The sequence below is a fragment of the Schistocerca nitens genome, chromosome 4 (genome assembly GCF_023898315.1).
Source record: "Schistocerca nitens isolate TAMUIC-IGC-003100 chromosome 4, iqSchNite1.1, whole genome shotgun sequence".
In the NCBI taxonomy this organism is placed as follows: Eukaryota; Metazoa; Arthropoda; class Insecta; order Orthoptera; family Acrididae; genus Schistocerca; species Schistocerca nitens.
In genome coordinates this window covers 931,391,948-931,418,674 of record NC_064617.1, presented here as the reverse complement: position 1 = coordinate 931,418,674, position 26,727 = coordinate 931,391,948, and the positions used below count along the sequence as shown (strand labels likewise).

The window sequence follows — 26,727 nt, the reverse complement described above, 5'->3', positions numbered from 1 at the left end:
TCTGCGATTTGCGCAACTTCGGCGCGTTACGAGATTTATCACCGAAAGTGTTACACTGTCATTAGTCGCAAGTAAGAAGTGAAGTGTGTCAATGCAACCGAGAAATATGTTTCGGCTCTATAGACGATTGTTTGTGAGAGCCTAATGTAACGTTTCAGTAACCCAACTGACAAAAAGTTACCTGAAATGGTATAGTTAATGTTTCCAACGATTCTCCCTCAGTTGTACATGATATACGGAAGATACGCTTGACCGCGTACAAAATTTCATCTCAACTAAACAGTCAGTATTAAGTATGTTCTTCCTTTAGCATTAAATTAATGGAACAAATGTGAAAATGTTGATAGTGTTATGTTGAGAATCATAACACAAAACATCGTGCAGTACCATAGGAGTTCATGTTTGGAATAGGGATTCTAATCACGTTGTTACGTTCACAAGTATCTGAATCACATTGTCGGTCGCCCGATAAAGCATTAATTCAAAATATGACAGCAGAACTGGAAAAGCTGCCACAGGGTTTTCGTCAGAAGTATGATTGGCTTCTAAGTTTGTGAATGTACGTAGGGCATCGTTTGTGCAAAGTGTGAAATCTCCCCTCTCTCAACTGCTTTCATTACCACAAGTATTAACAGTTGTATACTGTTAGTTATACTGCTAGTAATTAGTAGCAGTATGAAAGTTTAATATCCCTCGTGATTTTCCAGACGCAGTTCTCATTTCGATTACTGATTGATCTATGTATCCCTCCACATCTAGAAGAGATAATCGTGAAGATTGAAGAATTCGCAGTGTAGAAGAGCGGTAACTGACAACGTAAGTGTGCAAAATGAGTATTGGTACAGTGTGTCATTCAACACTCTGAGTGAATTATGAAAGTTCCATTGTGACCTTTCATCCCACATTGGAAAGCACTGATCTTACAGTTACAAGTCGTTAGAATAATAATAATGCAATATTTCAAAATACAGACAGAAGTTTAACCGATACGCGGAAAAATATGTGTCTTATGAATACAGTTGTTAGACATTCAGTAAAGTTACGTAGTTGACACAAGATTGCATTTATAGTAGTTTATGTACGGTGTGTGTGTGTGTGTGATACGCATCAAACTACTCATCGGAGCCTTATCCTTTATCTGTTTTTGAAATACCGCGCAGTTTTAGCTTATATGATGAAGAGTATGTTTAAGTATGTCACGAAAATTCCAAGCCAAGATTGTCAGTTAGAAGTTTTATTCGGTCTTCACATTCCTCAGCTGCACCAATTCTAAATCGAGTATAAAATTTTTCTCAGAGCAAATTAGTTTCTCGGTTCATTTCTTCAACCATAAGCATGTAACACATCCATATCGTGAGAGACAATGTTCTTAGAACGAAGTAACGACGTATGACAAGAGATGGCAACGGCCTCTAATGTTAATTGCGCTTTTTAGTTGCTCCTTGTGACTTCTAGCTGCGACTTGTCACTGAAATTGCAGATAGACAAAAGGTTCACAAGAAGTAGTACGAAATTCGGCCAACAGATGGCACACGGCGTTAATGTTGAAGGCTACGTGCGACTCCTAGTTGTGATGAAATCGCAGCCAGTTTCTGTAAAGTTATATCTGTCACTTCTTAATCGCTGTGATTTATAACATACGCGATTTCTTGCTCACTCCTGTATCAGATCAATACGCCACTACGAGCGCAGTCACACTTCACTCCATCTCATCGTCCGAACGGTGAAACTCAGTTTGTTTTCTTCCGTCTAATCAACCAACGTTCTTTCACACAAAGTACTGACTCAGAGAAGGTGATAGTTTATTCCAAGAAACAGTGGGTTTGTGGCATCCTGAGGATGAAAAATATTATGGGGTTGTAGTTCGGAATATGTAGGTAGAAACTGCAGGTTTATTGGTAACTACACGTAGGCGAAATCTTTATCAAACTTTTTTTGTGTAAAGAATAATCTGGTCAGGTGAGAAGGGTGCGTATCTTATGCTTATGGATACTGTAGTGGCTCTCATTTGGGTTGTGGTGGATGGGTAATGGCTGCATACAAATTACTACTACCCTTCCTGACGTTCTTATGCCAGCAGAATGGTGACTGTTATATGAAATGGTTTGCATCTGTAGTGTTTCTACTTTTCAGTGTTTTAGGTTCTCCGAGTGTCTTGATCAAAACTTTATGCTTGTCTCTCACGTGTTGCTGAATAGTAGTCACCAAAAGTTAACTAACGTATGTCTCGAAAACTTAAAATAAATACAGGAAAACAGAGTGTTTGTCATCTTTATCTTCAAGCTCATCATGAATAATCTGGAGTAGATAAACAACGTTTATCGTAGAGGGTTCGTGATTTCTTTTTCAATGTGAGGGCAGGTTCTCATGTGCAGATTTCTCATTTTATCTCTATAATGTCTCAGGTGCGGTCTCATAGACAGCTGGCGGTTATTGTTGCTAATTCGTAAGAGATTACAGCATTTTGTAGTTGCTCTTATCAGAAGCTGCCGTGGTTCCCTTTGTCAGAAGCCGCTTTAATATGACATGGACCTGTACTAGGCAGCTTTCGTGCCACCAGTCTCTTGACCGCTCCTGGGACTTGGCGTTATGCATTCAGTAGCCAGGTCTGCGTCTATTGTTTATGTTTCAGATTCTGGCTTCGAGGATGCTGTTTAAAAATGGCTTGGGGACAGTTCAGGGAGTGGTGCTGGATCAGAGAGTGACAACGAAATTGAAAGTGAACATAATACTGTACAGGAACGGGGGGAAAGTTAAGACAAACTTGTTTTGCCACCTGTGAATTCCTCGAATGAAACAAGTCATCAGGCAGATGCAGAGAGAAGTGTGGAGACTGAATCTACAGCTAGAGGTTCTGCTACAAACATATTAGGTCGAAACAAATACCGCTGGTTGTCGAAACCTTTTCCAACGATGGCGAATGGCATTATTTTTCCGCATGTTGGACGTAAGTGGGGGACTGCGACTGTCCTTCACAGTTCCTACAAAGACAACACTCAGGTGAACCGCTTTAATTGTTGAAGAAGCTTGTAAACTCGCTGGTGACAGAACAGTTAAAAAGCGAGAAAACTAGTATCACACCCCCCCTGAATTTCGTGCATCCTTCACCGTGTTTTGGGTGTAGCAGAACCAAGATTATATGTCGTCGTAACCGATTGGAAAAATGCAAAACACGCTCCACCTGTGATCCAAAAACGAAGAGAAAGGCATCTTATATTTGCCATTGTTGCAAGAAGTTAACCTGAACTAAAATCTGTACAAAAATTACTAACGAGTGCTAAGAAAACCTCTGAGAAGGAAACTGAACACCAAAAAAGTGCAAGCGTAATTTTGATTTTTATGTATGTTTTGTGGGAGTTTTTAATGATTTTATCATTACATAAATAATAAACAATAAAAATATAGCAAAAAGTTAAATTAAGAGAGCAAGGTATTTTAGTTTTCATAGCATTAACATTGTCATGTTATGTTTATTATGTACAATTTTCTGTTTAAATTCGTTTTTTTTTCGTAAAAATGAACTTTAAAATCTATTTGAATATATTTTGTGTAGTAATAATGCAACCTTTTACATGTGTGATATTAATGCAACCTTTTACATAAAATCTGAACTGTCCCCACGGAAATTGCTGAATGCAGTTTTTATGGTTTTTTCAATATAGAGGGCACTCAGACCGCAACTGAAACAGTGTGTGTGTGTGTGTGTGTGTGTGTGTGATTACCTTATGGGCTAAACCATTAAATGGATCAGCATATTGGTTTCTTCTTCAATATACATAGTGCAGGCGTCAATGTTAAAATTACCTTATTTGCATTTGTATCCATACCCGTTGTTGTTGTTGTTGTTGTTGTTGTGGTCTTCAGTCCTGAGACTGGTTTGATGCAGCTCTCCATGCTACTCTATCCTGTGCAAGCTTCTTCATCTCCCGGTACCTACTGCAACCTACATCCTTCTGAATCTGCTTAGTGTATTGATCTCTTGGTCTCCCTCTACGATTTTTACCCTCCACGCTGCCCTCCAATGCTAAAGTTGTGATCCCTTGATGCATTAAAACATGTCCTACCAACCGATCCCTTCTTTTAGTCAAGTTGTGCCACAAACTTCTCTTCTCCCCAATCCTATTCAATACCTCCTCATTAGTTACGTGATCTATCCACCTTATCTTCAGCATTCTTCTGTAGCACCACATTTCGAAAGCTTCTATTCTCTTCTTGTCCAAACTAGTTATCGTCCATGTCTCACTTCCATACATGGCTACACTCCATACAAATACTTTCAGAAACGACTTCCTGACACCTAAATCTATACTCGATGTTAACAAATTTCTCTTCTTGAGAAACGCTTTCCTTGCCATTGCCAGTCTACATTTTATATCCTCTCTACTTCGACCATCATCGGTTATTTTACTCCCTAAATAGCAAAACTCCTTTACTACTTTAAGTGTCTCATTTCCTAATCTAATTCCCTCAGCATCACCCGACTTAATTTGACTACATTCCATTATCCTCGTTTTGCTTTTGTTGATGTTCATCTTATATCCTCCTTTCAAGACATTGTCCATTCCGTTCAACTGCTCTTCCAAGTCCTTTGCTGTCTCTGCCAGAATTACAATGTCATCGGCGAACCTCAAAGTTTTTACTTCTTCTCCATGAATTTTAATACCTACTCCGAACTTTTCTTTTGTTTCCTTTACTGCTTGCTCAATATACAGATTGAATAACATCGGGGAGAGGCTACAACCCTGTCTCACTCCTTTCCCAACCACTGCTTCCCTTTCATGCCCCTCGACTCTTATAACTGCCATCTGGTTTCTGTACAAATTGTAAATAGCCTTTCGCTCCCTGTATTTTACCCCTGCCACCTTCAGAATTTGAAAGAGAGTATTCCAGTCAACATTGTCAAAAGCTTTCTCTAAGTCTACAAATGCTAGAAACGTAGGTTTGCCTTTTCTTAATCTTTCTTCCAAGATAAGTCGTAAGGTCAGTATTGCCTCACGTGTTCCAACATTTCTACGGAATCCAAACTGATCTTCCCCGAGGTCGGCTTCTACCAGTTTTTCCATTCGTCTGTAAAGAATTCGCGTTAGTATTTTGCAGCTGTGACTTATTAAACTGATAGTTCGGTAATTTTCACATCTGTCAACACCTGCTTTCTTTGGGATTGGAATTATTATATTCTTCTTGAAGTCTGAGGGTATTTCACCTGTCTCATACATCGTGCTCACTAGATGGTAGAGTTTTGTCATGACTGGCTCTCCCGAGGCCATCAGTAGTTCTAGTGGAATGTTGTCTACTCCCGGGGCCTTGTTTCGACTCAGGTCTTTCAGTGCTCTGTCAAACTCTTCACGCAGTATCTTATCTCCCATTTCGTCTTCATCTACATCCTCTTCCATTTCCATAATATTGTCCTCGAGTACATCTCCCTTGTATAAACCCTCTATATACTCCTTCCACCTTTCTGCCTTCCCTTCTTTGCTTAGAACTGGGTTTCCATCTGAGCTCTTGATATTCATACAAGTGGTTCTCTTCTCTCCAAAGGTCTCTTTAATTTTCCTGTAGGCAGTATCTATCTTACCCCTAGTGAGACAAGCCTCTACATCCTTACATTTGTCCTCTAGCCATCCCTGCTTAGCCTACCCAATGGTGCCAAAATGCAGCATATACGAAAAGCATCTGGTTCAAAATTAAAGTTAAATTGACAATGTTCCTTGGTAACTTCACACGTTTGTTTGACACATCTGTGGCTATATACGGCGAATTTGACAAAGTTTCCTCTTTTGCGGGTCATAATGAGTTCTGAAAGTTTCGTCGACCATTCGAAGAAAGTTTATGTAATTCCTCGGATTCTGAGAGTGATATTTCCTTTAGCAAATTTTCACTGACGAATAACTCATTTAAAGTAATTACCTGGGCCAGCCTTTTTTTTTTTTTTTTTTCTCCTTATTCCTTAAACGCAGTACCAAAGTCAATGCCAGGACTGCTTTGTCTGCATTTGTGGTCATTCTCACTACTGTCAAAATACGAACACCGTGAATGCACTTACATTGACACACATTGCTTGTAAGTATACATGTTCCTTGGCAAATCCGTGGCTAGACAAGAACGGTTTTGTCAAACACGTTTGATCGCTTACGGGGACCTTTGGTGGCGAAATCGTGCCGACGTGTATTATGAGCTTGAAATGGGAGAGATTTGGCACCGATTGCTTTATGTAGCTCTAAAGCACACAACTTGTTTAATTTCTATTCTTCTTTAACTGAGGGTCTTATTGCTAAATAAGGAAAAGAGCAACTCTTCCCCACAACATGCTTCAAACATACGTCCGTGCAACACAGCGTAAGGCAGCGGTTTGATGACGTCACGAGACGACTGTTGCCTGGTTACGTATAAACAGTTCTACTTGCTGAGCTTGGTTTAAGTTTGAAACTGCTATCTAAGTCTTCACAGCCTGTGATGATGTCTCAAGCACTAGAAGACGAAACGTTGGGCACAGAAATGTCTAGTACAACGCCTTAATGCCCATAAAACATAAATGAGAGAAGAGACAAAAGAAATTGTCAAAATTTAGCCATTTCATCTGGCATCACATACAAAGTGAAAAATTTCATTTTCAAAATTGTCGTTCAGAAATGGCGTGAAGACTATCACAACGGGATTCTGTTGTTTAATTCCGTAACTTGCAATACACATCGACGTGGTTACTTATGATTCTTCGTAATTCCTGGGCAGGGACCACAAGGCTGTCGAGATACTGCCCGCCAAACGCGCAGCAACAGCCGAGGAGAAAAGAAGTCAATTTACAAATGAACAGGGTGAGGTAGTAAATTTTCCTAAGCTTCGTGTTCCTATCTTGTGTCTACAAGTCGCGACTGTAAAAGCACAATGTTTCACAGTGTAATTTAGTACTAGTAAAATCATAAACGATAATTACCTAATAGATTTGGCTAACATACTGGAGACCACCACACACAGCAAGGAAAAAAAAGGACATCATGAAATTTTACATAACGAAATAGTCGAACGTCTAACAGTGAGAAAGCATAACTGAAGGTCAATTCCAGTACCGTTTGAATTCAAACCTACGACCAAACAGCGGAATCGTTGACGCCATCTATGACAGCAACATTAAGGGCAGACGCCTGCTCGATCGCGGTTCGACCATGTGAAACAAAGCATAGGTCATGTAATGTCCCTTATTCATATGCATCGAATAAAAATTCTAGTTTCTGTAAGTTGTGATCAGGACAAAACTGACGTGACCGATATGAATCATGTAACAATGGTATGCACAAGTTCAAAGATGCACTGGTCGCAAGAGGTTTTCCTCTGGCTACAAGTGTTGCATTCTCGCTCTCAGAGATGTAAAGAAGTGCTCGCTGATAGAGGAATACTTAAAAGAAGCTGATATACTAATTTAAACTTGGTAAAACTAAAAATGTATATTTGAATATGAGTACGTAATATGTTTCACACTATCTTGAATATGACACACTAAATGAAACCATTGTGGGAATAGATTTGTACATGAAGTGTTCTTAGTATATTGTACTACCATATTAATTAATACTTATTCTGTCATATTACTTTAACCCTAAGTTTACGCTAACCCTGTGCTGTTTTAACTACTGCTAGCTGTATGGTCAATGTTGCCTAAAGCTAAAAAAAAAAAAAAAAAAAAAAAAAAAAAAAAAAAAAAAAAAGGTTTATGTGGAGCGACTTGGTTCATACATTTGCCGCCTACACACGTCACTCCTGTTCAACATTGCCATTCTTGCTGCCATTTCGCTACGGCATTTTTAGGGTCTCAAAACGCTGGCGAGCCGGTGCTATTTGACCGAAGGTTCCAGCTTTTGCCGACGGAGAAATGTAACTTACTTGCTCCTCAAGACAGTGATTTTTCTGCTCCAATTTCCAGTCGGTACGAGCGCCGATTAAGTAAGAAAATATTAACTAATAGCTTTCAGTGGTTGATGAATAGTATTACGGGCGTTGTTAGCCGTCATACCTACAAATAGCTATCTCTGTTAATCGAAGTTGAACGCTCGTGATAATAAACGTTGTTCCGTCACTGGCACCTGCTGAATTGCTCAAAAGCCTGGTGTCTTAAGGCCACTGGGAGTGGACTTTACTTATGCATTAGATATTTTATTATTCTAGTGTGAATGATAATAACACATGGTATAGCAACGGAAATCTTTGCGAATCACTCTGCTGAACATATGACCCACGTTATGTAGTTCTTGTATTAAATCTCGCTGGAGATAGTTTCGCTGTTCTTCATTTTTAATAAACCCACTGACAAAGTAATAAAATTTGCTAAATCGATGTAGAGAAATTTAATAGCTTTATAAGGGGAGGGAGGAACAGGCAGCTTTGGCAATTATGGCAAGTGCGCAGTCACCTCAATACTGTTCTGCTCCTCGTGCACCAATGGATGACGACGTTACTTTGCGGAACACCTCAAAAGTAACGACATAATTTTTAGTTAAAAATATACCATATGTCAACGTCTCGCGTCGACTGCATCTTATAGTATATAATTGAGAACGTATTATTAAACCGATATAGAAATTCACAGATCTTCCTACGATTACACCGTTAATAATTTTACGTATGAACTATGAATTTTGGTCCATGAGCTCTCCGCGGAAGCAGATAGGTGACTTTCCCATTTTGACAGTGTCCTTTTAAAAAGCAGCTATTGCACGCCGTCTGCTATTACAGGGAAGTAGTGGCAGAATAAAGAGGAACAGGTGATACCGAACAGCAGAAGACACTGCGGCAGCACACATTTGACAGAGAAGCAAAAAGAGTGGTGACAAAAATAGCATATTAAAGTGCTGGCAAGAGCGAACGAACTTTTTCAAACTCATTTACTGCCTGGATTTTACGTCGACTTTATGGTGAAATGAATGATCGCTTTCGTCCATTATTAATGCGGTACGAAATTTGCTACAATTGTGAAAACGTTATCGACATGCAGTACTATAATGCCACGGAGAATTAAATTTGACGGTTCTCTCAGCTCTTCAGTTTCTTCTCGTGCAGGCTGCTTCCTCCATTATCGGACGCTGCTGTCTCCCCACTTCCTCCCTTTCACGCAACTCTCCGCCGCATGCGATTACAGGGAAGTGGGTGTATAAGGAAGAGGAACAGACGGCAGCGAAGAGCAGAAGACACTGCGTCGGCACTGTTATGAGAGAAGCGGAAACAAATGGAGCTACAAATCGCATATAAAAGTGCCGGAAAGAGTGGTTGGACTTTTCAAATACTGCTAGGACTTTAGATTCGCCGTGTCGTGAAATGACCGAGTGCTTTCACCTCTGAATGTGCTACCTGCCTGTAAACGTTATCTAAACCACGGAGAAATATATTTTGCCGCTCCCTCTGTTCAGCAGACTTCTGCCTCTCATTATCGGCCGCTGCTGACCCCGCGTATCCTCCCTTTCACACAACCCACGGGAAAAAAGGAGGCAGCATGCTGCAGGCCGCAGAGCCTTCGGCATGCAACAGTTTCCTGAAATCAGAAAGCATGTGCCGAATATTGTTAGAAATAAAAAAAAACATTTCCCTTCAACCACCAATTACGAACCGACATTAAAACTGCTGATATTACAAACGATACAAGGGCGAGTTTAAGGTGGAAATTAAAGACTGACAAAACAATAACTACTGGCAAAAAATGACTAAATATGGCACGACCACGTAGTGCATAAATGGGTGTACTAGTCTAAGGTTTATTTCGTACATAACTATGATTAATAGAGAAAAAGTTAAATTTTGTGATTGGTAAAAGGAGGAGGGAACAAGGTAGGACGGCATACTATCCCACATAACGCCAAACGAAACGCGATGAAACGGTTCCTTTTGGATATATTTGATTCCAGTGTTTTAATATACAATCCTAGAAGAACTGGGTTCCTAATGCTCCACATCTGAATTGCCAGTGGAGACTTACTCTGGACTGGTATGGTTCTGTGGAAGCGACGTGACATCTGTTCCGTCACTTGTCACCCTGTGCAGCAGTTTACAGTTGTGGGAACTTTGAATCTGAGATATTAAAGCTTAAACATAGCTGCTGTTGTTGACCCAAATACGTAATCTCATATATGCTATGAACTTTGCACTGATTTACCACCTTATGCTCAAAACTGGGTAACTCACACCATACTGTAACATACTAAGCAACAGACTGTCTACAGCTGCATCTTGCATCACAACATTCTGATTTCATATATGCACATCTTTAAACGGAGAAAATCTTCACAAGACTTTTGGTCACTCAACTTATTTAGTTTGCACATCACCTGTATCTAATGACTGCATTCACAATCTTGTTAATTTTTATTATATACACCAATGACTAAGCCCATCTCATTTTATACAATCAAAGATCAATAAAGATTCTTGTTTCATGATCCATAAGTTCGTTTTCTTCCCTCTTACTAGTTCCCAACACGTATTTCTCCATTACCCACTGAGCAATGCTCAGTTTTTGATTGGTTTTTCTTATAATAGTCTATGCTTCATTACTGTATGTCAAAATGGGAAATACATATATTCTGTAAATTCCTTTTTTAAGACAATTTGCAATTTGAAAACACTATTAAATTCATCAAAAATTCTCCAGGCTCTTCTGTTTATTTCGTCTGCAGTCCATGTAGTCCCCCTATTCAACTGTCCCACATACACTATCTTGTATTTAATTGACTAAGTATATATTCTTGATCATCACTCGTACAATTTTATTTTCTGTGTGTTCATTGTACATTACTGAAGCCTTACGGTAACTAGCTTATAGGCATTTTTTTTTACCATGCTCTTATGAAACTGCTTCTATTTCTTGTTGAATTTTTGTCTACAACTGATGCAATCGTCATGTGTCATAAGTATTTAAAAAAAGGCAGTTCAGGTCTATTCCATTAATGAATATTCCTTTTTGATGTTTTCAGTTTTGAGATCGGCAAATTTCTTCTAGGGCTGCTGAGAATAATTTTCGTGGTATGCAATTTCTTGCCCAACTCGTGCTCCAATTTTGAATTTCTCACTGTCCTACTGAACTCCAGTAGAAGCTACAACTTTGACATACATATTCTTCAGTATAGTAATATCCCTTGAATAAATGACTGGTTCTCAAGGGCAATTAGTATAACTGTTGAAAGTAAGTAAATCTTTGCAGCCAACTTCAACAAATTTTATTGTAACCCTATCATCTCCAATCACCTTTCCTGTCTTAAGCATTAATGTACACAAATTTTTGAAGGAATCTTAAAAACCTGGTGTCCCCTCAATATAAATTCCTGTTTTGTTTCCTTCAGAGCATGACTTAATTGTTAAGTCTTGCCAAGTACTTTCTATATCTTGTCACATAGTCCCCCTAACATTCCCAAACAGTTTTTCTTTACTTCAGCAAATTCTGTCATTGTCCCCACTGCTTTTGTCTATTATAAACGTACTTAGTACTTATAACAGAATATTATCTTTTCTGATTAATATAAGAATCTAATCAAACAATGAAAATATGTGCCAATTTATTATTTATTACTTCAAATTGCTTTTGCAATTATCACTCACTTTCACTAAACCTGGTTGAATACCAGTAACTGGACTCGGTGCCTACCATGACCATTGGATTCAGGTAGATAGCTCCACAGCCCCATCTAGAATTCTATTCAGACATCAGTTGGGGAACCCCAATATTCACTATTACACTTTAATGATAGACTGCTTTGGCACAATCAATTCAAGTCTCAGTGGTTATATTAATCAAAAATGGTTCAAATGGCTCTGAGCACTATGGGACTCAACTGCTGAGGTCATTAGTCCCCTAGAACTTAGAACTAGTTAAACCTAACTAACCTAAGGACATCACAAACATCCATGCCCGAGGCAGGATTCGAACCTGCGACCGTAGCGGTCTTGCGGTTCCAGACTGCAGCGCCTTTAACCGCACGGCCACTTCGGCCGGCGGTTATATTAATCTTTATTGATGATACTTCATTGACGTGCATTTTTTGTCCCCATGCAGAAATATTCCATCAAATTCATCTGTCCCAATCCCGTTTACCATGGAAGTGATAGTGATTTCAGAGGCTCTCAGATTTAATTATCATGCAGGTGTCTAGAACCTGCTGATAATGTCAGATATAAAAGGCATATAACAATATACTGCAAACCTGAAGTGGAAAATTAAAATGAACATCCACACATTGGAAATTATAATAAAAATCTCAAAAGAAATTACACAAGAATTGTAGCAAAATAAATTAAGACGGATGAGAATCTCTTATCCAAAGGCCGCAGCTCACATAGGATTGTTTTACGAGAAGGCCGACCTGATGATGGAGGTTGGTATTTCTGGCCCTGCAATGAACGTCAATCTACCATCCTCCGATTTCAATTTGTGGATATGCCAAACTGACAGAGGAAGAGAGAGCGAAGGACTGGCAACTTCCAATTTGCCATAAAAATCAGTACTACACTGTGATCCAACAAGTAATGAGAAACTCCCCCCAATTTTGAAAATTTCAAGCAAGCAGGACAGTACCTTGGTACAAATGCATACTAACCATCATTTGATAACTACCCATTTATATCAGATGAACGATAACCCTTTCTGTAACTGTCAGTGGAAAGGAGGAAGATGTAAATCACTTCCAGTTTTCTTGCAGTTCCTTTGAGGAACACGTAAATCACTTATTGCAAAAACTTGTGTAATTAAAGGTGCCCTTTTCAACAAGTACTTCTGTTTTACTGTGTCATGAAGATACTCAAATTTATAAACCCTTTTTTATTTTATGGAAGGTGGTAACATATGTATATGAAATTTGGAGTACTATCTGCGGATATGAAAACACACTATCTCCAGGCTTGCATACAACTGTCCCCAACGCTTGTAAGCAGTCTCTTAAAGTAAGGGCACCTGATATAGTGGAGATTGAATAAGTTTGAAGTTTAGCGAAACCAACACACTAGAATGTATTAGGACACGTAAGGAACTCGGCCAAAGTCTTGGAGAAGCTATTACGAGTTTGTTTGATCTGACTAACTGATGCTCACATTTACAAATATATGAACAAGCCCCCCAGAGTTGCCAGTCAACAATGCTATACAGCTGTCTTTTCACTTCTGGTAATTTCTAAATTAATTTTAAAATGTAATTTCTAAATTAACTTTAAAATGCATTGGAGCTGCAGTATATAACAACAGGAAAGTATACATTGCTTCACAAAAATATATTTCTCTCATAAATTTTATCACAAATCTGTGAAAGACTAGCGTTGTCAGTTGACTGTCTTACATAATGGTTATATACTGAGGAGAGAATGCTGTGCTTGTTTTCAGCAGCGAGTTACTGTACTGTGAGGACTAAATAAGAAAAACATATATTCATGTGATTCTGTGTACTTTAGGAATAGATACTGCAAGAGATCTCAAGCACTGTAGTATTAATACGTCACATTCTTTTGTACACCTTGAACATTTTGTTAACAACGAAAGTATAAATTTCCTGTAACAATCCTTGGCATGCATAAAGAAATGACATTTGTTGGCGTTAAAACTGTGTGCTGCAATGGGTCTCTAGTACATACCATTCTTTTAATTGGGCACCCTTATTCACTTCTCACCTTCCATTTAGAAGCACTCTACTCACAAAAAGCAGATGTCTTGAGTGGACTCTCAGTCCATTGCGTTGTAATGTTAGCTGATGATGTCAGCATTCTGATGAGCAACTAGATTGCAAGATATCCCAATACTGTTAATTCTTTGTTTGATGTGGCAGAAAGATGAATCATTGCAAATAATTTTTAATATCACAAATTAAATAATGCAGGTCTGGAGGGATAAAACAGTTTACAGGTCCCCTGGACTGGCACTGAACAGCAAAGCAATATGGAATACCAGCTAGTTAGATGTTTTTAATATGGAGATGACTGCTAAACAAAATAATTTCTGAGATACAAACTGTAGTCCTAATTAATACTTAATGCTGTGCACTGAGCTACTTCTTCATGTAACTGTTTTCATGTTGCTGAAACATTGTCAACATGTTTCCTTAATTATGTATTCTGTCATATGAGATCATGATGCTAAAATATGTTTGCTATGTTTTACTGACAAATTTAACCAGTATGACGTTCTTGGGGTTTCTAATTAGGTGACTCATCAAAAAGGTGCGACCTTTCGGGTCGACCTAGCTGGAATCCCAATTGCTAATATTAATTCAATCTTAACAATTTGTACAAAGTAGAGATCCATTCAGCTATGGGCCCACCATTCAATTATGGGTCATGCTACTAGTATCTTTCACTGAACACACATTTGCATTTCGATGTATCTACCCAATAGAATAAAGTAGTATCAAGCATTATCATATTGAATGTTAAAATATTTCTTTTCTCTATAAATTCTCCCCCCCCCCCTCTCCCTTTCTTCAATCAGCACATAGCCATATTTACACAATAATATGTGATATGAATATAAAATGACTCACTGTACATCTTAACGATTTAGACCCATGGGGGACAAAAGTAACTACTAAAATACTTGAAGAACTGGTACTTTTTGGAGATGATACTAGTGTTACAATAAATGTCATATACACCTACACTTGTACTCTGCAAACCACTGTGAGGGGCACGGCTGACGGTACATCCCACTGTACCAGTTAGTAGTGTTTCCCGTAATATTCATGAATGGAGTATGGGAAGAATGATTGTTTGAATCCTTCGTGCCTGCAGTAATTATTCTAATCTTATCCTTTTGCAAGGCCATTAATATACAACATGAACAGCAAGAGTCAGAATACACTTCCCTGGGGCACAACTAAGTTGTTTCTATATATGATGATGACTCTCCATCCAAAATAACATGCTGCATCCTCCCTACCAAAAAGTCTTCAATCCAGTCACGAATTTCGTTGATACCCGTCGCTTCCACAGAACCATACCAGTCCAGAGTAAGTCTCCGCTGCCAATTCAGATGTGGAGCATCAGGAACCCAGTTCTTGTTTCATCACATTTCATTTGGTGTTATGTGGGATAGTATGCCATTCTACCTTGTTCCCTCCTCCTTTCAACACACACAAAATTTAACTTTTTCTCTATTAATCATAGTTATGCACGAAATAAATCTTAGACTAGTACACTCATTCATGCACTACGTAGTCGTGCAATATTTAGTCATCTTTTGCCAGTAAATATTGTTTTTGTCAGTCATGAATTTCGTTTGTACCCTATATGATCATACTTTTGTCAATATGCTTAGGTGTGGTACTGAGTCAAATGCTTTACGGAAACCAAGAAATACTGCATCTACCTGACTGCCTTAATCAAAAGCTTTCAGTATCTCACCTGAGAAACGTGAGTGGGATTCCATACAATTTAATGTTTTCGGAATGCAAGCCGGTTAGCATTATGGAGGTCATTCCGTTCAAGATATCTCATTATGTTTGAGCTCAGAATATGTTCTACGATTCTACAACAAATCAACGTCAAAGATATTAGACTGTTGTTTAGTGGCTTACTTCTACTACCCATTTTGTAGACAGGTGTGACCCAAGCTCTTTCCCAAGAATTGGGCATAGTTTTTTGTTCGAGGGATCTACGTCTGGTAATAGAAGAGGCTAAACCAGAACAAATTTAGTATAAAATCTGACAGGGATTCCGTCGTGCCCTGGAGATTTGTTCAAGCCACAAAAAAGTTTGTTAATGATGTTCTTAAATAGTTCCCTGTAAACAGATTCTCCCTTAATTGTAATAAAACACTCTATACTCAATTCTGTACAACAATTAACCATACCAACAACTGATGTAGCACATGAACAGGAGTCTGTAAATGGGGAAGAAAGCTTCAAATTCTTGGTGACCATATTGTTGAAAACAAACAGCAAGATGCATATTACTGAGCTGGTCACACAATTAAGCTTAGCTACTTTTGCTTTTCAGATAAATGCTACTCTTGGAAACAAACCAATTAACCTCCTAATATATTCTGTATTTTCATTTAAAAATGTCTTAAGAAATCATTTCCTGTGGTAACTCATCACTTAGAAAGAAAGTATTACTTATAAAAAAGCAAGCATGAAGAATAATATTTAACATTCACTTGCAGTACATCTTCACATTATCTATGGTACATGTAACTAAATAACTCACAAACAAGGCCAGAAAGATACTACAGGCTTTCGGAATTGGTGGAGATACACTTAAGCAGAAGATAGGTGGTAGACGATAATGCTGTAGCAACAAAGAATATCATAGGATAAAAAAGTTTTTATCCCTCACATTTTGTGCGTTAGCAAGCTGAAAATTCCATGATGTCTCAGAATGTTTTGTATCAACTGCTTCCAAGTGCTTCGAAATCTCGCACAGAATTATGTCACTTGTAATCTGCATAGTTTTTATTTCTTCTCCCTGAACTTCAATCCATTTTCCAAATTTCTCCTTGGTTTCCTTCACAGTGTGCCCAATGTACAGATTGAAAACATCAGGGATAGGCTACAACACTGTCTCACTCTCTTCTCAACTATAGTCTTTCCTTCAGATTCTTTGACTCATTCTGTAGTCTGGCTTCTGTACAAGTTGCAAATAATCTTTTGGTCTCTGTATCTCATCCCAACTATCTTCAAAATTTTATATAGTGTAGTTTAGTCCTCATTGTCAAAAGCTTTCTCTAAATCTACAAATGGTATAAACATACCTTTGTCTTTGTTCAACGCATCTTCTAACATAAGTAGTATAGGGTAAGTACTGTCTGTATTTCACCAAAACTCTTAACTGATCTTCCCCAATGTCAACCTCTACCAGTTTTTTCCCATTCTTTTGTACATAAGTCTTATAATATTTTGCAACCATTATATTCTTCCTGAAGTCTAGAGGGTATTTTGTATGCCTCTTATTTCTTGTGGACCAAGTGGAATAACTTTGCCGAGGCTGACTCTCCCAAGCAACTCAGTATTTGTGGGAAAGTTGTCTAATCTAGGTGGTCTTGTTTTAGGCTTTGTTCTTTCACTGCTCTGCCAATTCTACTTGGAGTATCATATTTCCCATCTCGTCTTCACCTTCTCTTTCTATACTATTGTTGTTAGGTGTGTTCCTTCCACATTTCAGCTTTCTCTTCTTTGTGCAGTGTTGACTTGCCTTCTGAGCACTTGATATCCATACATATACTTCACTTTTTTCCAGTTGTTGTTGTTGTTGTGGTCTTCAGTTCTGAGACTGGTTTGATGCAGCTCTCCATGCTACTCCATCCTGTGCAAGCTTCTTCATCTCCCAGCACCTACTGCAACCTACATCCTTCTGAATCTGCTTAGTGTATTGATCTCTTGGTCTCCCTCTACGATTTTTACCCTCCACGCTGCCCTCCAATGCTAAATTTGTGATCCCTTGATGCATTAAAACATGTCCTACCAACCGATCCCTTCTTCTAGTCAAGTTGTGCCACAAACTTCTCTTCTCCCCAATCCTATTCAATACCTCCTCATTAGTTACGTGATCTACCCACCTTATCTTCAGCATTCTTCTGTAGCACCACATATCGAAAGCTTCTATTCTCTTCTTGTCCAAACTGGTTATCGTCCATCTTTCACTTCCATAAATGGCTACACTCCATACAAATACTTTCAGAAACGACTTCCTGACACTTAAATCTATACTCGATGTTAACAAATTTCTCTTCTTCAGAAACGATTTCCTTGCTATTGCCAGTCTACATTTTATATCCTCTCTACTTCGACCATCATCAGTTATTTTGCTCCCCAAATAGCAAAACTCCTTTACTACTTTAAGTATCTCATTTCCTAATCTAATCCCCTCAGCATCACCCAATTTAATTTGACTACATTCCATTATCCTCGTTTTGCTTTTGTTGATGTTCATCTTATATCCTCCTTTCAAGACACTGTCCATTCCATTCAACTGCTCTTCCAAGTCCTTTGCTGTCTCCGACAGAATTACAATGTCATCGGTGAACCTCAAAGTTTTTACTTCTTCTCCATGAATTTTAATACCTACTCCGAATTTTTCTTGTTTCCTTTACTGCTTGCTCAATATACAGATTGAATAAGATCGGGGAAAGGCTAACAACCCTGTCTCACTCCTTTCCCAACCACTGCTTCCCTTTCATGCCCCTCGACTCTTATAACTGCCATCTGGTTTCTGTACAAATTGTAAATAGCCTTTCGCTCCCTGTATTTTACCCCTGCCACCTTCAGAATCTGAAAGAGAGTATTCCAGTTAACGTTGTCAAAAGCTTTCTCTAAGTCTACAAATGCTAGAAACGTAGATTTGCCTTTTCTTAATCTTTCTTCTAAGATAAGTCGTAAGGTTAGTATTGCCTCACGTGTTCCAACATTTCTACGGAATCCAAACTGATCTTCCCCGAGGTCCGCTTCTACCAGTTTTTCCATTCTTCTGTAAAGAATTCGCGTTAGTATTTTGCAGCTGTGACTTATTAAACTGATAGTTCGGTAATTTTCACATCTGTCAACACCTGCTTTCTTTGGGATTGGAATTATTATATTCTTCTTGAAGTCTGTGGGTATTTCGCCTGTCTCATACATCTTGCTCACCAGATGGTAGAGTTTTGTCATGACTGGCTCTCCCAAGGCCATCAGTAGTTCTAATGGAATGTTGTCTACTCCCGGGGCCTTGTTTTGACTCAGGTCTTTCAGTGCTCTGTCAAACTCTTCACGCAGTATCGTATCTCCCATTTCATCTTCATCTACATCCTCTTCCATTTCCATAATATTGTCCTCAAATACATCGCCCTTGTATAAACCCTCTTTTTTCCAAAGGTCTATTAATTTTCCTACAGGCAGCATCTATTTTTCCTGTAGTTATACACGTTTCTATAACCTTCCAGTTCCTGGAAAGGGACAGCGGCCTTTCCGGCAGTTGCAGGGACAACGGTATGGATGATTTGCTAATTTTTTTTTAACATCAGCTAAAATGGTTTTGCTGCAAACAGCTTAAAGCAATTGGAAACTACAGAAAGGATCTTTGCCCGACGGCAATCAAATCTACTAAAAGGTTTACTTATAATGGAATCCTCTTGGCTAAAATTTTCTGGCGATAACAATTCAGATCTCCATGTGGGGACTACTCAGGAGATGTTAGCCTCAGGAAAAACAAGGCTGGCATTCTGCAGGATGCAGCAAGCAATGTTAGATTCCTTAGTCAGGTAGCTACAACAGAGAATTTAAAAAGGGGAAATGAATAGGTTTTAGTTAGATACAGTGAGAATGTGTAAAGTTCAGTAGCAGGAAGAACAGGACTTCTAGTTAGGTCACTACCGGGTTATCAACACAAAATCAGATGTGGTAATGCAGGAGTACTCCTAATATTGAATAAGAAATGAGGAATGCAAGTTTGTTACTTTGAACAGCATAATGAACACATTATCATAGCCAAGACGGACATGACCCCAGCACCAATCAAGTAGTAAAAGTTTACAAGCCAACTAGTTCCATAGACAAAGAAGGGACTGAAGGAATGTATAATTATATAATGGGAATGATTCAGGTAATTGAAGGAGATGAAAATTTAGTTGTGATAGTTAACCTTTAACTGCATGAGTGGGGTCTCAGCAGACCCAAAGCTACATTTATGTTTTATAATTTCCATTGTTGGCGCACTACAGACTCGTCATTGTAGGTATTCTCAGTGTGCCGCTGACGCTTGCAATAGGTGGATGTGCGCCGCACTCTCGCAACAGTATGTGCCTGTTTTTCCATTGTTGGGGTACCTGTAGACCCCATGCACGCTTTTACGTAGTATTTATTTACAATATGCTAATAAAGTAATTTCCTCTTATTTCAGTGTATTTACACCAATGACCCGCTTTCTTCGTGATGAGGATATTGCACGACTGTTAGAAGAAGGCACTGACTCAGAAGGTGAAGAGACAGAACTAAATGACCCAGATGATGCTGATGACATCAGTGATCATGATTCGATACACAGTGAACACCTTTCTGGTTCAGAGACGGAGCTAATTGAAGGCTCTTCTTCTAGTGAAGAAGGTGAAGAAAGAAAGCTCAGGAGAACAATTTTTACAGTAACAACAGATTCAAATGGAGTAAATCTGCCCCACATTAATCTCGTATACGACAGCACAATATTGTACGAGAACGCGTGGGACTGAAAGGACCTGCTGCTTGTAAATGTGAAATGTCACCTGTAGAGAGTTGGGAACTATTACTTACCAATGATGTGATTGAGACTATCGTGCACTGTATCAACAAAAAACTTGAAGACAAATATTCACCTCCATTATTACAGCCGTATTATGCCAACAACATTGGTTGCTGTGAGTTATGAGCATATCTTTGATTACTTTTGTTTACGTTGATATTCAAGTCAAATCGTGAACACGTTAGATCGCTATGGGTGACTGATTTTACTGGAAGAGACATTTTTGTAATGGCGATAAACAGGTTTTTATTCGTTCATTTCAATGTAACCTTTGATGACATCAGCACATGAGAAGAAAGAAAATGTAGAGATAAACTGGCTTTGATATGAGGAATTTCTGAAAACTTTACAAGCAATTGTAGCGTGTAACTATTCTTGTGGTAAAATTTCAAGGAAGGTGCTCTTTCAGAATGTTTATCAAATGTAAACCTGGAAAATATGGCCTGAAAATGCAGTGTATGTGCGATGCGAAAACAAACTACTTATGTAATGCATCTATATACTCTGGAAAACCACTTACCCAAAGAAATATCCCTTTCGCAGTGCCAACACAGGATGTGCTAAAACTTGCAGAGCCATTTTATGGAACTAATAGGAATATCACTGGAGACAGTTGGTTTACGTCTGTTGAGTCAATAGACGAATTATTGAAATGGGGACTAACATACGTGGGTACTGTACGAAAAAACAAATGAGGAATTCCTTGTCAGTGTTTGCCTGATAAAAGAAGACCCACTGAATCATCAATATTTGCATTTGTTCGGGACAAGACCTTGGTATCATTTGTCACAAAGAAGTATAAAAGTGTAGTTCTACTATCTTCCATGCATCATGAAGTGTCTGTAAATCAACAATTGAAGGAACCTGCAATTATAGACTTTTACAATGCGACTAAGAGAGGAGTTGAGGCCTTGGATTTAAAATGCTCAAATTACTCTTGTTCACGTAGAACAAGAAGATGGCCGAATGCAATCTTTGTTGCAATGCTGAATATTTCTCTTACTAACGGATATGTTCTTTGGGTCGGTTCTAATCCAAATAAAAAAAGTCAGCAGAAGAGAGTACATAAAGTCCACTGCAATGAGTCTTGTAAAGCCATAACTTTGCAGGAGATTAGAAAATAACCAAAAGCTGGCCAAAGATGTAAGGGAAATTATGTGCAAATTGATTGGCAGAGAACAAAGGTTTTCAACGCCTAATGCAGATGAGCCTGGTCCTAGTGCTTCTAAAAAGTGAAGGTGTTATATTTGCCCATGGTCGAAAGATAAAAAGAGCTCTCTAACAAGTAACACTTGCAAACACTGTATTTGTAAGCTTCATTCAAAGAAAATCAATTTTTGTTTGTTCTGAGAAGCCAAAGGAAATAAATGATTTTGTAGGCACAAAACGTGGTGTCATTTTTTTGTCTTGTTACTTTTTCTGTTTTATAATTTTCATTTGATTTTATGCTCAAATTCAGTACAAAATTAAAAAAAAAAAAGTTTAGTTAGAAGTTAGTATTTGTTGATTTTTATGTCATTTTAACTGAGCTGTACAAACAGAAAACCAAAATGACATGTTTTTGTAAATGGCTTAAAGTTTCTGATAAGACTGATTAATATAAGCACAGTAAATGACTGAAATAATAAATACGTTGTCTTTTATTATGTAAATATAAAAATATCCAAGTTATTTCCAGTAATTACTTGTAAGCACACCTAAACACTGTTGGGGTACTTCTAGACGCCACATGTGACTGTATGTTACCAGAAACAGCGCGTGTACTTGAAGGTTAACTGGAATTCAGTACTAGGAAAAAGAAGACAAGGTAAAATAGGTGGGAACTGGGGAAAATATCAAATTTTTTGTCTGAGATCTATAGGGAACCTGTTACAGACTTTTCATCAGAACATAAAACTCCAATGTGAATGCAAGATAGGGATACCTAATATACACAGAAATTATTTTCCCTTCTAGAACTGTGTTTCCAAATTTCACAGTTCAGCACAGATTCACTCAGTAACCACCAGTGTCATTAGGAAATAAATGTATTGGTGTGCATTTGTAAGAATCTCAAAGACCCTGAAGTGGCTTCTGCACAATATTTAGTCATAAAATTCACATTATCCTTAGTGCATGCTTCTGTGAAACAAATATATCTTCTGCCTTACAGTATAACAACTTATATGATTATGATGTAGAATTATTGGCAAATTATGCTAGTAATCAAATATGTAAGTCAATACAACAAGGAAGATTTTCCAAGTGCAAATGAGGCTTTTATCAATCTAGGTGCTGCAAACTTCACACACTAAGCCTTAATTGGTGAGAGCCCATCAATATCTACTTCTGGTGTTCCATTATAATTTTGGATGTGTCTAGTATGTATGTGTAGCGTTGTTTGTCAGTGCATTTCTATCATCAGGATCTCCGTACGACACCACATTTGATGTTTGCCCGTTCTCAAACAAGGTTTATTCCTGCAGTATCATTTTTTAAATGTTGGTTTCTACTTTTTTTTATCATTAAGTTATTAGTTCACCAGTGTAATGGGAATGCTTTATGTTTTACTTTCCCAAGTAAAGTTCTATGACCTACACAATCGAAGGCCTTCGTGGGGTTGCAGAAAATGCTGACACAGAATTTAGTCTATTTTACCATACTGAGTTTGTGATATCAACATATTGGATGTTAAAAAAATGCACAACTGCTGAAAAGTTATAATCAGGAAGTGCTTTAATATTCTGTTATGAGATACTTTTCAAAAATTCTGAAAACACAGGAAGAAGAGAGATGGATTTATAATTGGAGGACCCCATCATACGAAAGCTCTTGATTAAATACATTCAAAAGTGTGCTATGGAAGCAGAAGACATAAGGGACATGCCACGTAAAGTAGGACACATACATGATTTTTAAAAGTTTAAAATTTGGCACTTTTTATCAATTGTTTGAAAAGGCTTGACTTCTTATTGTACAACAACAATTATTGCTTTCCCTCCGTAATTTGTAGCCATTTCGTAATGGCCACATTTTTTGGGTGATGAGAGAGTGAATTATTTGATATTTTGGACCTTCATTTCAACTAATTGGCAGGTAAAAATTAATATATCATTATAAGAAGGAAAGTGGCTACTCACCATATACTGGAGATGCTGAGTTGCAGATAGGCACAACAAAAACAAATCTCCCAGCCCTTATCTTTCCAGTCTCCCACCACCTCCCAAAGTCCCACCTTCTGGCCACAGAGGAACATTCCCCTTGTAACTCAGTACCACCCAGGACTGGAACAACTGAATTACATTCTCCACCAGGATTTCGATTATCTCTCTTCATGCCCTGAAATGACAAATGTCCTGCCCACTATCCTTCTCAGCCCTCCCACAGTGGTATTCTGCTGTCCACCAAACCTACACAATATATTCGTCCATCCTTACACAACCCTTGCGCCCAATCCCTTACCTCATGTCTCATACCCCTGTAATATACCTAGATGCAAGACATATCCCACACATCCACCACCACCACCACCACCACCACCACCACCACCACCACCACCACCACCTACTCCAGTCCATTCACTAACATCACTTAGCCTATCAAAAGCAGGGCTACCTGTGAAACCAGTCATGTGATCTACAAGCTAAGCTGCAACCACTGTGCTGCATTCTATGTTGACATGACAACCAACACGCTGTCTGTCTGCATGAATGGTCAACAACAAACTATGACCAAGAAACAAGTGGACCACCCTTTTGTTGAACACACTGCCAAACATGATATCCTTCATTTCAATGACTGCTTCGCAGCCTGTGCCACATGGATCCTTCCCACCAACACCAACTTTTCTGAATTGCACAAGTGGGAACTTTCCCTGCAATACATCCAACATTCCCATAACCGTCCTGGCCTTAACCTTCGTTAGTCACTGTCCCCACCCATCCAGCTCCTTTCCTGTTCCCATTCCAGGACAACACAATTGTCATTCCACCACCACACCCAGTCTTTTTATTTCTCTCCTCTACCATTACTTCCCTACCTCTCCCCTCTCCTCCGCCTAACCCACAGCACTACACTGTTAGCCACACCCACCATACTATCCCTCCCCGTCCCCTCCCCAGCCTCCTGCTCACCCCCACCCAGTCACCACTCCCATCATGCAATGGTGCTGCTGCTCTAAATGTAGTTTCAGTTGCCCGAGACTGCAGTTGTGTGTGTGAGTGTTGTTGATGAACACCAATGGCTGAAAGCTTTAATTGGCAGACACTTTTTGTTATGCCCATCTGTGACTCAGCATCTCCGCTATATGATGAGTAGCAACTTTACTTCTATAATATGTTACATTCCATCCTGGATTTTCCACTGTTTGATTATTATATCATTATTTATACTACAGTTACAGACCCTAATGTGTTGCATGAACAGTATAAAATTGAAGTAGGTAAATTATAGATTAGGATAAATAATATAATAGAACAGCATGAACTTTCATGTAATGTGAGCTGCTTTCGTGTAATTAACTTTATATTAAGAGGAATGCAGCCTTGGCAGAAGTGCAAGCAGCCTCGTTTCCTGGCAGACCGACATAACATTGGCTCCACCAAGAGTGAGCAAGTGACAGTTTTCCTGGACCCGCTGCACTAAGAGACTTCGGAGGGCACTGAGTGAGTCTGAGCAGGGACACAATTGGGAAGGCTGTGTTACCGGATGTACTCCGTGGCCTGATACACAGCGAAAAGCTTGGCTGTAAATACCGAGGAGTGTGCCGGAGGCCGATATCTAAAGACACGGGTGCAATGACGAAGGCACACCCGACCCCACGGTCAGTCTGAGAGCAATCAGTGTATACAAAGGTACTATCGCTAAGTACCATGCGAAGGTCGTGAAACTGAAGGCGATAAATGGAGGCTGGAGTAGTGTCCTTAGGAAGCAAATGAAGGCCAAGGTTAACATCGGCCACTTCGCGAAGCCAAGGTGGTGAAGGGTTTACACACACTGGTACAGTTGCAGGTAGCGTGAAGTTAAAAGCCACCATAGCATGTGGCGAAATCGGACTCCAGGAGGTAACAGAGAAGAGGGACAAGCCCCGTACTGACGATCTAAGGAATCATCAAAGGTGGAGGCATAGGAGGGGTGGCCACACATGGCAGACAAACGGCATGCATACCTGCTGAGGAGAAAGTCATGACGGTAGGACAGTGGTAGTTCAGCAGCTTCAGCATACAGACTCACAATCGGCTGAGTGTAAAAGGCGCCCGTGGCCGAACGGATGGCATGATGATGGATAGTGTTGAGGCAGCGTAAAAAGGATGGGCGTGCAGATGCATAAACAAAGCATCCGTAGTCGAGTTTCGAATGAAACAGGGACCGGTACAAACTAAGTAGGGTGGTTCGATCACCACCCCAAGAAGTACTATTGAGGACATATAGGACACTGAGGGACTGCGTACAGTGGGCTGCCAGGTAAAATACATGGGAGGACCAAGAGAGTTTCCTATCGAGCATGAGCCCCAAGAATTTTGTAGTGTCAATGAATGGAAGGGCAACAGGCCCAAGATGTAGAGATGGTGGGAGAAACCATTTTCACTAATAGAAATTCATACAAACAGTTTTGTCAGTAGAAAAGTGAAAGCCATTGGCGATGCTTCAGGAGTCCATAAGGGGGGCCGGAGATGCCCGGCAGGAGACAGGCCATTATAGGGTTAATGACAATAGCAAAGAGGCTGACGTTCAGGATGGAACCCTGAGGTGCGACATTTTCCTGAGTAAAGATGTCCGACAAGGCAGAACCCACATGCACCTTGAAAACTCTGTCTTGTAAAAATGCCCGAAGAAAACAGGGTAGGTGCCCATGGAAGCCGCACGTGTAAAGAGTCCGGAGGATGCCAGTTCAAATGGCTCTGAGCACTATGGGACTTAACTTCTAAGGTCATCAGTCTCCTAGAACTTAGAACTACTTAAACCTAACTAACCTAAGGACATCACACACATCCATGCCCGAGACAGGATTCGAACCTGCGACTGAAGCGCATAGAACCCTCAGCCACTGCGGCCGGCAATACCAGTTCTCCAGCAGGTGTCATAAGCTTTCTCCAAATCGAAAAACACAGCCTCAGTTTTGGATTTCCACAGAAAACCAATCATCATATGGGTGGACAAAGCGACGAGATGGTCAACTGCAGAACGCCAAACTCAAAATCCACGCTGTGCATTCATGAGTAAATGGCGAGACTCGAGCCACCACATCAGCTGGGCATGAATCATATGTTTCATCGCCTTGCAGACATAGCTGGTAAGAGAGATGGGGCGGTAGCTAGAAGGAAGGTTTTTATACTTTCCGGGATATGAAGGTGGCTTCACGCCAGCGTCCAGGAAATGAGCCCTCAACCCATATGCGGTTGTATGTGTTAAATAGAAAGAGCTTGCCCGCAAGAGAGAGGTGCGGGCAGCGTCTGGCCCTGGGGTGGAGGACCGGGATGAACTGAGAGCATGATCTAGCTCTCTCATAGTGAAGGCAGCATCGTAGCACTCAGGATTCGGAGAAGAGAAGGGT

General features: G+C 39.5%; 1 protein-coding gene and 1 long non-coding RNA gene across 3 annotated transcripts in view; one reads left to right on the top strand and one right to left on the bottom strand.

The window, feature by feature from the left end:
* Positions 1 to 26,727, bottom strand: part of LOC126253562 (protein bric-a-brac 1-like) — a 257,675-nt gene that overhangs the window by 217,434 nt on the left and 13,514 nt on the right. The gene's annotated exons all lie outside the window — the stretch shown is intronic.
* Positions 31 to 21,669, top strand: LOC126253565 (uncharacterized). Of its 2 annotated transcripts, none has more exons than XR_007545996.1 (3): positions 31 to 625; positions 708 to 816; positions 19,821 to 21,669. It is a non-coding gene; the product is annotated as an uncharacterized LOC126253565 (long non-coding RNA). The 2 variants fall into 2 exon arrangements; XR_007545997.1 differs by lacking the exon at positions 19,821 to 21,669 and adding an exon at positions 2,633 to 3,347.